Raw genomic sequence first — 6,054 nt, forward strand, 5'->3', positions numbered from 1 at the left:
GTGAAAAGGCTTAAATGACTTTTTTAATTAAGTTTGATGATTGCGTTCAAACAAAATGTCCTAGAACAAAATTTTTAAATGTAACTACTAGATTGTGATACAATACACTATTGGGTGAAGTTTGGTTGACTTCTGCGCAGCGGTTTGGGAGTTATCATCAAAATTACATTTCTCGGCCATATCGCATAGATCTCACTGTGAAAAGGCTTAAATGGCTTTTTTGACCTAAGTTTGAGGATTGCGCTCAAACCAAATGTCCTAGAACGAAATTTTCAAATGTAACTACTAGAATGTGATACAATACACTATTGGGTGAAGTTTGGTTGACTTCTGCGCAGCGGTTTGGGAGTTAACATCAAAATTACATTTCTCGGCCATATCGCATAGATCTCACTGTGAAAAGGCTTAAATGACTTTTTTAATTAAGTTTGATGATTGCGCTCAAACAAAATTTCCTAGAACAAAATTTTCAAATGTAACTACTAGATTGTGATACAATACACTATTGGGTGAAGTTTGGTTGACTTCTGCGCAGCGGTTTGGGAGTTAACATCAAAATTACATTTCTCGGCCATATCGCATAGATCTCACTGTGAAAAGGCTTAAATGGCTTTTTTGACCTAAGTTTGAGGATTGCGCTCAAATCAAATGTCCTAGAACCAAATTTCCACATGTAACTACTAGATTGTGATAAAATACACTAATGGGTGAAGTTTGGTTGACTTCTGCGCAGCGGTTTGGGAGTTAACATCAAAATTACATTTCTCGGCCATATCGCATAGATCTCACTGTGAAAAGGCTTAAATGACTTTTTTAATTAAGTTTGATGATTGCGCTCAAACAAAATTTCCTAGAACAAAATTTTCAAATGTAACTACTAGATTGTGATACAATACACTATTGGGTGAAGTTTGGTTGACTTCTGCGCAGCGGTTTGGGAGTGAACATCAAAATTACATTTCTCGGCCATATCGCATAGATCTCACTGTGAAAAGGCTTAAATGGCTTTTTTGACCTAAGTTTGAGGATTGCGCTCAAATCAAATGTCCTAGAACCAAATTTCCACATGTAACTACTAGATTGTGATAAAATACACTAATGGGTGAAGTTTGGTTGACTTCTGCGCAGCGGTTTGGGAGTTAACATCAAAATTACATTTCTCGGCCATATCGCATAGATCTCACTGTGAAAAGGCTTAAATGACTTTTTTAATTAAGTTTGATGATTGCGCTCAAACAAAATTTCCTAGAACAAAATTTTCAAATGTAACTACTAGATTGTGATACAATACACTATTGGGTGAAGTTTGGTTGACTTCTGCGCAGCGGTTTGGGAGTTAACATCAATATTACATTTCTCGGCCATATCGCATAGATCTCACTGTGAAAAGGCTTAAATGGCTTTTTTGACCTAAGTTTGAGAATTGCGCTCAAATCAAATGTCCTATAACCAAATTTCCACATGTAACTACTAGATTGTGATACAATACACTAATGGGTGAAGTTTGGTTGACTTCTGCGCAGCGGTTTGGGAGTTAACATCAAAATTACATTTCTCGGCCATATCGCATAGATCTCACTGTGAAAAGGCTTAAATGACTTTTTTAATTAAGTTTGATGATTGCGTTCAAACAAAATGTCGTAGAACAAAATTTTTAAATGTAACTACTAGATTGTGATACAATACACTATTGGGTGAAGTTTGGTTGACTTCTGCGCAGCGGTTTGGGAGTTAACATCAAAATTACATTTCTCGGCCATATCGCATAGATCTCACTGTGAAAAGGCTTAAATGGCTTTTTTGACCTAAGTTTGAGGATTGCGCTCAAATCAAATGTCCTAGAACCAAATTTCCACATGTAACTACTAGATTGTGATACAATACACTATTGGGTGAAGTTTGGTTGACTTCTGCGCAGCGGTTTGGGAGTTATCATCAAAATTACATTTCTCGGCCATATCGCATAGATCTCACTGTGAAAAGGCTTAAATGGCTTTTTTGACCTAAGTTTGAGGATTGCGCTCAAACCAAATGTCCTAGAACGAAATTTTCAAATGTAACTACTAGAATGTGATACAATACACTATTGGGTGAAGTTTGGTTGACTTCTGCGCAGCGGTTTGGGAGTTAACATCAAAATTACATTTCTCGGCCATATCGCATAGATCTCACTGTGAAAAGGCTTAAATGACTTTTTTAATTAAGTTTGATGATTGCGTTCAAACAAAATGTCCTAGAACAAAATTTTTAAATGTAACTACTAGATTGTGATACAATACACTATTGGGTGAAGTTTGGTTGACTTCTGCGCAGCGGTTTGGGAGTTAACATCAAAATTACATTTCTCGGCCATATCGCATAGATCTCACTGTGAAAAGGCTTAAATGGCTTTTTTGACCTAAGTTTGATGATTGCGCTCAAACAAAATGTCCTAGAACAAAATTTTCAAATGTAACTACTAGATTGTGATACAATACACTATTGGGTGAAGTTTGGTTGACTTCTGCGCAGCGGTTTGGGAGTTAACATCAAAATTACATTTCTCGGCCATATCGCATAGATCTCACTGTGAAAAGGCTTAAATGGCTTTTTTGACCTAAGTTTGAGGATTGCGCTCAAACCAAATGTCCTAGAACGAAATTTTCAAATGTAACTACTAGAATGTGATACAATACACTATTGGGTGAAGTTTGGTTGACTTCTGCGCAGCGGTTTGGGAGTTAACATCAAAATTACATTTCTCGGCCATATCGCATAGATCTCACTGTGAAAAGGCTTAAATGGCTTTTTTGACCTAAGTTTGAGGATTGCGCTCAAATCAAATGTCCTAGAACCAAATTTCCACATGTAACTACTAGATTGTGATAAAATACACTAATGGGTGAAGTTTGGTTAACTTCTGCGCAGCGGTTTGGGAGTTAACATCAAAATTACATTTCTCGGCCATATCGCATAGATCTCACTGTGAAAAGGCTTAAATAACTTTTTTAATTAAGTTTGATGATTGCGCTCAAACAAAATTTCCTAGAACAACATTTTCAAATGTAACTACTAGATTGTGATACAATACACTATTGGGATAAGTTTGGTTGACTTCTGCGCAGCGGTTTGGGAGTTAACATCAAAATTACATTTCTCGGCCATATCGCATAGATCTCACTGTGAAAAGGCTTAAATGGCTTTTTTGACCTAAGTTTGAGGATTGCGCTCAAACCAAATGTCCTAGAACGAAATTTTCAAATGTAACTACTAGAATGTGATACAATACACTATTGGGTGAAGTTTGGTTGACTTCTGCGCAGCGGTTTGGGAGTTAACATCAAAATTACATTTCTCGGCCATATCGCATAGATCTCACTGTGAAAAGGCTTAAATGGCTTTTTTGACCTAAGTTTGAGGATTGCGCTCAAATCAAATGTCCTAGAACCAAATTTCCATTTGTAACTACTAGATTGTGATAAAATACACTAATGGGTGAAGTTTGGTTGACTTCTGCGCAGCGGTTTGGGAGTTAACATCAAAATTACATTTCTCGGCCATATCGCATAGATCTCACTGTGAAAAGGCTTAAATGAATTTTTTAATTAAGTTTGATGATTGCGCTCAAACAAAATTTCCTAGAACAAAATTTTCAAATGTAACTACTAGATTGTGATACAATACACTATTGGGTGAAGTTTGGTTGACTTCTGCGCAGCGGTTTGGGAGTGAACATCAAAATTACATTTCTCGGCCATATCGCATAGATCTCACTGTGAAAAGGCTTAAATGGCTTTTTTGACCTAAGTTTGAGGATTGCGCTCAAATCAAATGTCCTAGAACCAAATTTCCACATGTAACTACTAGATTGTGATAAAATACACTAATGGGTGAAGTTTGGTTGACTTCTGCGCAGCGGTTTGGGAGTTAACATCAAAATTACATTTCTCGGCCATATCGCATAGATCTCACTGTGAAAAGGCTTAAATGACTTTTTTAATTAAGTTTGATGATTGCGCTCAAACAAAATTTCCTAGAACAAAATTTTCAAATGTAACTACTAGATTGTGATACAATACACTATTGGGTGAAGTTTGGTTGACTTCTGCGCAGCGGTTTGGGAGTTAACATCAAAATTACATTTCTCGGCCATATCGCATAGATCTCACTGTGAAAAGGCTTAAATGGCTTTTTTGACCTAAGTTTGAGGATTGCGCTCAAATCAAATGTCCTATAACCAAATTTCCACATGTAACTACTAGATTGTGATACAATACACTAATGGGTGAAGTTTGGTTGACTTCTGCGCAGCGGTTTGGGAGTTAACATCAAAATTACATTTCTCGGCCATATCGCATAGATCTCACTGTGAAAAGGCTTAAATGACTTTTTTAATTAAGTTTGATGATTGCGTTCAAACAAAATTTCCTAGAACAAAATTTTTAAATGTAACTACTAGATTGTGATACAATACACTATTGGGTGAAGTTTGGTTGACTTCTGCGCAGCGGTTTGGGAGTTAACATCAAAATTACATTTCTCGGCCATATCGCATAGATCTCACTGTGAAAAGGCTTAAATGGCTTTTTTGACCTAAGTTTGAGGATTGCGCTCAAATCAAATGTCCTAGAACCAAATTTCCACATGTAACTACTAGATTGTGATAAAATACACTAATGGGTGAAGTTTGGTTGACTTCTGCGCAGCGGTTTGGGAGTTAACATCAAAATTACATTTCTCGGCCATATCGCATAGATCTCACTGTGAAAAGGCTTAAATGACTTTTTTAATTAAGTTTGATGATTGCGCTCAAACAAAATTTCCTAGAACGAAATTTTCAAATGTAACTACTAGAATGTGATACAATACACTATTGGGTGAAGTTTGGTTGACTTCTGCGCAGCGGTTTGGGAGTTAACATCAAAATTACATTTCTCGGCCATATCGCATAGATCTCACTGTGAAAAGGCTTAAATGGCTTTTTTGACCTAAGTTTGAGGATTGCGCTCAAACCAAATGTCCTAGAACAAAATTTTCAAATGTAACTACTAGATTGTGATACAATACACTATTGGGTGAAGTTTGGTTGACTTCTGCGCAGCGGTTTGGGAGTTAACATCAAAATTACATTTCTCGGCCATATCGCATAGATCTCACTGTGAAAAGGCTTAAATGACTTTTTTAATTAAGTTTGATGATTGCGTTCAAACAAAATGTCCTAGAACAAAATTTTTAAATGTAACTACTAGATTGTGATACAATACACTATTGGGTGAAGTTTGGTTGACTTCTGCGCAGCGGTTTGGGAGTTATCATCAAAATTACATTTCTCGGCCATATCGCATAGATCTCACTGTGAAAAGGCTTAAATGGCTTTTTTGACCTAAGTTTGAGGATTGCGCTCAAACCAAATGTCCTAGAACGAAATTTTCAAATGTAACTACTAGAATGTGATACAATACACTATTGGGTGAAGTTTGGTTGACTTCTGCGCAGCGGTTTGGGAGTTAACATCAAAATTACATTTCTCGGCCATATCGCATAGATCTCACTGTGAAAAGGCTTAAATGGCTTTTTTGACCTAAGTTTGAGGATTGCGCTCAAATCAAATGTCCTAGAACCAAATTTCCACATGTAACTACTAGATTGTGATAAAATACACTAATGGGTGAAGTTTGGTTGACTTCTGCGCAGCGGTTTGGGAGTTAACATCAAAATTACATTTCTCGGCCATATCGCATAGATCTCACTGTGAAAAGGCTTAAATGACTTTTTTAATTAAGTTTGATGATTGCGCTCAAACAAAATTTCCTAGAACAAAATTTTCAAATGTAACTACTAGATTGTGATACAATACACTATTGGGTGAAGTTTGGTTGACTTCTGCGCAGCGGTTTGGGAGTGAACATCAAAATTACATTTCTCGGCCATATCGCATAGATCTCACTGTGAAAAGGCTTAAATGGCTTTTTTGACCTAAGTTTGAGGATTGCGCTCAAATCAAATGTCCTAGAACCAAATTTCCACATGTAACTACTAGATTGTGATAAAATACACTATTGGGTGAAGTTTGGT

This window comes from Corythoichthys intestinalis, unplaced genomic scaffold (assembly GCF_030265065.1).
Source record: "Corythoichthys intestinalis isolate RoL2023-P3 unplaced genomic scaffold, ASM3026506v1 HiC_scaffold_31, whole genome shotgun sequence".
Classification (NCBI taxonomy): domain Eukaryota; kingdom Metazoa; phylum Chordata; class Actinopteri; order Syngnathiformes; family Syngnathidae; genus Corythoichthys; species Corythoichthys intestinalis.